We start from the raw sequence: 7,270 nt of genomic DNA, 5'->3' as shown, positions 1-7,270 counted from the left end.
CTGACCAATCACACGGGACAGAGTTTGAAGACGTCTTCAAAACATTTGTACTTATATTATAACAGTAAAATTCTGACCTCATGAGGTCAGAGTTGGGAGTTCACCCTGGTCACAGGATCTCAGCTACAGCTTCAAACGCCAAAAAAGGAATTTGTCTACAAAGTCACAGACGATCGGAGGTCAGAGAGGGTCAGGAGGTCAGGGAGGGTCAGGAGGTCAGAGAGGGTCAGGTACAAACACAGACCAGATCAAGTCCAGACAACAACGACCTCCTGCTGCTTCAAGTGACATCAGTGGGAGTGGAATTTTTATTTTTTCTCATAGTTAAAAAAGACTCACTTTGAAGAGATCAGCTTCTCATCATCACTGTCCTCTGTGTCTCAGTGGAGTCTCAGCAGGAGTCCGTCCACGTCCACCCCGGACCACTGATCCCACGTCTGCAGAATAAACGGTGTCTTCTCCTCATCTGACAGGCAGCTCAGATCGATGGAAGCCAATCCACAGCTGGAGATAAAACCGTGCGGTCAATTACAACGGGTCGCTCCGAGGTCATCTCATTAAAGCACTTCTTTGTAGCTGCTGTTGAACTTTTCAAGGACTCAGATGTCGCCCTGAAATTAGACTAGAAGACGGTTGGTCGGGCTCACAAGAACCGTGTCCAATGACAAGGCCGTGGCTGCTGTGGAGACGGTGGAGCCCGAGGCGAACCCTGACTCTCAGCGGTCGGTGGCAGCCATTAACATCGACTCAGAGGTTTAAGTCCAGTTCTACCAGAGAAATGAAGAACCGTGTGGGTGAGTCACGGTCGTTACTTGAACACGTCATTTCCTCTTAAAACCCTGGAGTCGTTCTGATTTTACGACCTGACCTGCTGAGGCGGACGAGGTTCTCAACATGAGGGGAGCAGAACAGACAAGGGACACACCGTATCTGAGACATCACAGACGTTCATCTACAGAGTCAAGGTCCTCCTTCAATGTCATCCTTTAAGTGGAAACTACTGCCCCCGCTGTGTCAATCATGGCAGTACATTCTTTTTTCTTAGGAACAGAGAAATAAACCAGTCATTAAAACAGGTGTCATTTGTAGAAATGAATCTGACGGCCGTAAATAAATAAAAGAGACTGAAATAAAAAGAATCAAACGCCGGCAGCTCTGAGACTACAGCAATAACCAATCACAGACTGGTCAGTAACTGACCTCCATGTCCGTAGTCACAGTTTTCCTTCAGGCGATTTAACTGTTTTCTCTCCTCCAATCAGCTTCAACTTTTATTTTAAAGATGGCTGACAAAGCTGATGTAAGGCAGGAAGTGAACAGTGAGCAGCAGGTGGCGACGTGGGGCCATGTGATTCTCATCACGTTCAAGTGATCATTAATCCATTTTTTATTTTCATTTGTGTATTAGGAAAACCGTAGGAGTGAAGAATTCTCCTCCACGTCAGAGAAGAAAAATGTTGGTGTCAGCGGCGGAGCAGGAGGAGTCGGCCCCCATTAGTCAGAGAGGGTCAGGTACAAACACAGACCAGATCAAGTCCAGACAACAACGACCTCCTGCTGCTTCAAGTGACATCAGTGGGAGTGGAATTTTTATTTTTTCTCATAGTTAAAAAAGACTCACTTTGAAGAGATCAGCTTCTCATCATCACTGTCCTCTGTGTCTCAGTGGAGTCTCAGCAGGAGTCCGTCCACGTCCACGTCCACCCCGGACCACTGATCCCACGTCTGCAGAATAAACGGTGTCTTCTCCTCATCTGACAGGCAGCTCAGATCGATGGAAGCCAATCCACAGCTGGAGATAAAACCGTGCGGTCAATTACAACAGGTCGCTCCGAGGTCATCTCATTAAAGCACTTCTTTGTAGCTGCTGTTGAACTTTTCAAGGACTCAGATGTCGCCCTGAAATTAGACTAGAAGACGGTTGGTCGGGCTCACAAGAACCGTGTCCAATGACAAGGCCGTGGCTGCTGTGGAGACGGTGGAGCCCGAGGCGAACCCTGACTCTCAGCGGTCGGTGGCAGCCATTAACATCGACTCAGAGGTTTAAGTCCAGTTCTACCAGAGAAATGAAGAACCGTGTGGGTGAGTCACGGTCGTTACTTGAACACGTCATTTCCTCTTAAAACCCTGGAGTCGTTCTGATTTTACGACCTGACCTGCTGAGGCGGACGAGGTTCTCAACATGAGGGGAGCAGAACAGACAAGGGACACACCGTATCTGAGACATCACAGACGTTCATCTACAGAGTCAAGGTCCTCCTTCAATGTCATCCTTTAAGTGGAAACTACTGCCCCCGCTGTGTCAATCATGGCAGTACATTCTTTTTTCTTAGGAACAGAGAAATAAACCAGTCATTAAAACAGGTGTCATTTGTAGAAATGAATCTGACGGCCGTAAATAAATAAAAGAGACTGAAATAAAAAGAATCAAACGCCGGCAGCTCTGAGACTACAGCAATAACCAATCACAGACTGGTCAGTAACTGACCTCCATGTCCGTAGTCACAGTTTTCCTTCAGGCGATTTAACTGTTTTCTCTCCTCCAATCAGCTTCAACTTTTATTTTAAAGATGGCTGACAAAGCTGATGTAAGGCAGGAAGTGAACAGTGAGCAGCAGGTGGCGACGTGGGGCCATGTGATTCTCATCACGTTCAAGTGATCATTAATCCATTTTTTATTTTCATTTGTGTATTAGGAAAACCGTAGGAGTGAAGAATTCTCCTCCACGTCAGAGAAGAAAAATGTTGGTGTCAGCGGCGGAGCAGGAGGAGTCGGCCCCCATTAGTCTTTGGTGGACACTGTACGGGAGGTCCTGTGGTGTGGGACAGGAAGCTGCGACCTTTCCACACAGCCCCGCCACTACATCACTGTCTGGCCCACACCGTCCCCCTGCTGGCTAAGATGAAGTGGACAGCTCTGTCCAGGGATCGGCCTCACCGACTCCTGAGACCCGTCTCATTAACGGCCGGGGCGGAATCATCCGGAATTCCAGTAAAAAAAAAAAAAAAGAGCTGAGCGGACAGATTCAGCTGCCGAGTCCTCGTGCTCTGGACACTCAGGAGCTGTAACACTGCCCCCCCCAGGCACTCATCATTATCACATCATTAAAACCTTTAAAACCATAAAATATAACAGCTGCACTGTTTGACATACACTGTTCCACTGTTCCACAGAACGATCTACTGGATACAAACAGTGGACAACAGACAGGAGACAACAGACAGTGGACAACAGACAGGAGCCAACAGACAGGAGACAACGGACAGGAGCCAAAAGACAGGAGACAACAGACAGTGGACAACAGACAGGAGCCAACAGACAGGAGACAGAAGACAACAGACATAAGTCGCACTAGCCAAAGGACAAAAAAAAAAGTACCACTCACAGCAGTAGCAGATACTGGTACACAAGCCTAGAGTGCCCTCTAGGGGCTGTCGAACATGTAAAATAACGAACATGTAAAAGTCGCAAACCAGGACAAAGGATAAAAAAAAGTGCGACTTATAGTCCAGAGAATACGGCACATATTTTCAGTGCAGTACTTCAGTGCAGTACTTCACCCTGTACTCACAATAATACTGTACAATCCACAGATAGATTTGAATACAAAACCACATATATTTTTCCAGATGAGGGCGCTATGACTGTAAAGAGGTGTAGTAATATATGTGTCTTTATGCTGGCGTGGACATACATGACGTTTGGCTGCTAAATTCACTTCTGAAGTTTCAACATTGTTTCCTTTTATTCAGGTTAATTATCTACAGTTGACGCGGTTACTTTTAGGACTTAAATATAATTCTTTCTTCCTTGTTTATATTCCAGTGTAAAAGCAGAGGAAACACCGGCTGCTGTTACTTTTCTACGTGTGGCTCCACTGGGCGTCTAAAAATATACGTCCTAAATAAAGTCAGTCAAATCCACAGCTCAGGCTCGGCCTCTGTTTCTGTTTCTCTTTTATATTTTTGAGGCTGCGTCAGTGAAGGCGGTTCATTATTCCAGCATTTACAGACTCCTCAGCAGCGCGTTCCCAGCGGCACAGACAGGAGGGGGCAGCGAACACGGACGACGCCTGCAGAAAATCACTTGAGTTACAGCGGTGACACACGACACACACCCGCTCAGGTCTGTCTCCCCCCGGAGGCGGGCGTGACAAATCCAGGCTGACATCTGTGAAGGGACGTAAATGTCTGAGTGACACATGATGAAACCTGCTCTTATTTGGTGGAAGGACTGTGACAACAACAACAACAACAAGAACAACAACAACTAAAGAAAATATCATGACACATTTGATTTATTTTTCCCCTCTGTGGCTCTCCGAAAAATTTACGAAAAAGAAAAGAATCCCAGACACTGAGCTCATGTTTTTTGTGTTTCAAAGTGAACCTTGATTTGTGCATTTATTTCATTTTGGTCGTGTTTTATCGTGTTGTTCCAAACATTATTGTTTTATCATTTGAAAATGACTTTGGTCAAACTTCTGGTTTTAACTGTGTTGGACTGGAGACGTCCAATAAAACGTCCTGGCTCTGTCCCGTACGTCCACTTACTTCAAGAGTAAATGTGTCCTTATTGTCCTTAACCCTTTAGTGACCAACATGTAGAGGTGGACTGAACACAGGAGTAACTCAAACACTGACACTAAAATATTACGACTAATTTTCATCTGTCCGTCTCTGTTCTTGTCCCATTTTGTTTTGTTTTGTCCTGGATTCTGTGTTTGTTTTTATCTGTGTGAATTCTTCATCCTGAGAATCCAAGATCATTTACTCTGAACAAAGGAAAAGTCAAAAGGCCTAAAATCCTCAACTGGGAAAAACGTCTTCTTATTAATTCATGTTGTTGGAGCCAAGGCCCAGTTCCTGTTCCTGTTTGCTGACCGTTAGTTGCTGTGTTTTATGATTCGACTGTCACTAAACTCTGTGACAACGTCAATGTCATATACAACAAGTACGAGTGTAACGACGTGTAACAACAGCAGCTCCACCTTTCCTACTGTTTTGGTGTGAAGATGGATTCAACTCTTTACCTCTGAAGATTTTAAAGACAGTTTGCTTTCAGAGTTGTGTTTACGTTACCGTCTTGTTTCTTGTTATTACTTTTATTTACCGTCTTTGGTGTCAGCCAGCAGCTTTACCCATGTTTGGGGTTTTTTTCCACTGATGCCAGGTTTAATAAAGGCTTCATGAATGAAGATATGCTTGAGATGGAGAAACTGCTTCATCTGTGACTGGAACCACCAATCACAAGCCCTATCCTTCAAACAGCTACGGCGCCGTCGGCCAATGTTATTAGTGTCACCTCTGAGAGCGCCTCCTTCAGGTAATGTTCTTTTCTAGACATGTGAAAATCAGTGGGTGAGATAACGTTGTTGATTTAATGGCTGGAGCGTCGCAGCGTTTCCATTAAAGAGTCATCACTGTTAGAACAGCGTCGACACCTGTGACCTTCATCCGACACGACGCACTGAGCAAATTACAGTCGACCGTGATGGTTGAAACCCGACGGCTGGGCTTGTTTACACGCCTGGGAAATAAAACGTCAAAATCACATGGTGCGACTGTCAGAGGTGTCAGGAAGTCTGGACAGACAGAAGACACTTTAGTTTAATGAGATGTATCGTCCAGGTTTACTCCACGTCCCCCTGCTGGTCTGTTATGACACCTACCAGTATCTGACTGTGTTTCCTGATTAGAAAGAAAGACCACAAAGACCACCTCAGTCAGTGAATGATGGTCTCCACAGCTGCCAACTGTGGTTTGGGGTGCAGGTCCACTCAGCGAGCGTCAGCGAGCACCGTCAGGTGACCCTCAGTTCTGACCCTGAGCCACAGGAAGGGAAGTAAACAAGGCAGAATAAACGTCTGTTTCATTTTGAATTTGAACTGAGCCAAACGACTGCAGCAGGGTAGAAAAGTCAGTGATGTCACGATGTAGAACTTCCTGTAGGACAGAGGAGCTGAACGTTCACCCGTCGGCAGCGTGTGATGATCCACTGAGGTACTGTCAGCGGCTGCACTCCTGTCATTTGTCTTTATGAATATCAAGGGGAGGTGCAACGGAGAAGCCACTGCACCACAGGTCCACCGAAGCGGAGGATAATTCAGATGAGGGGAGGGGTCTGACAAAAGCTGTAGGTCGTTGAATATTCACTGCAGTCACAGTGATTCATTGCGGTTCCAAAGTTGATTAAAAGGAAAGGAAAGATTAATATGTTCACCTCTCAGTGTGAGACCTAGGTGGAGCTGCTGAGTCGTACGGGTTCCATATGTCTTAAACCATTTAAAATAAAATAAATAAACCTTGAAACCATCCTGAGAGCAGGCGTGAAGATTTATAAACGACCTCAGGATATCTCATCCCTCCAGTGAGGAGAGCTCCTCTGCTGACGCCTGATTGGCCACTGGGCCTCGCCCCGGTGCCACCAGCTGACCTGTAGTTCTGACCCACTTCCTGGACTGTACACAGACCCAGGTATTCCTCTCAGACTGTGACGTGGAACAATAACCTTTAAATACTGACACATCAAACATTAACCTGAAGAAATGATCAATGTCAAGAATCTCAGTCAGAGTTCATCCACAAATATGGAAGAAGAGAAAAACACATCAACGGTGCCCCCTATGTTTGACTGCAGCAATAACAAGCAACTATGACTCAAATGACTCTTCAAACTGGAGTCTTATTTTACACTGGCTGAGAATTATAAGCACCGGGAGGAAGATATATCTGCTCCTAGAGTGGGGGGGGGGGGCTGTGTTCAGTTCCCATCTCTCCAGACTGATTAGAGGATCAGGGGCTAATTCAACCTGTGAAGAGCCAGGCACAGACTGAAGCTCATCTATAACACACACACACACACACACACACACACACACACACGCGTCGGCCCCGTTGAGGTGTAAACCTCACACCTCACACTGCTCAGGTCCTCGGTGATGAACAGTGATTGGACGGTGGTGCTACTGCTACAAACCAACCACTGAGAAACATCATCATCAACTCCGTCCTCCGTCTGCTGACACGGTCGGTCCTCGACATTTCCATTCAGACTGTAATGAACTTCTATTCAATGATAATTGATGACATCACACGATGACATGAACAGATAAAGTTCAAGTTCATCACTGGTTCATCTTTGGCTCAGTTCTGGTTCAGTTCTGGTTCATCTCTGGCTCAGTTCTGGTTCATCTCTGGTTCAGTTCTGGTTCAGTTCTGGTTCAGTTCTGGTTCAGTTCTGGTTCAGTTCGTTCAGTTCTGGTTCATC

Source organism: Cynoglossus semilaevis, chromosome 6, assembly GCF_000523025.1.
Source record: "Cynoglossus semilaevis isolate Cse_v1.0 chromosome 6, Cse_v1.0, whole genome shotgun sequence".
Taxonomy (NCBI): domain Eukaryota; kingdom Metazoa; phylum Chordata; class Actinopteri; order Pleuronectiformes; family Cynoglossidae; genus Cynoglossus; species Cynoglossus semilaevis.
Note: the sequence above shows the minus strand (reverse complement) of the source record.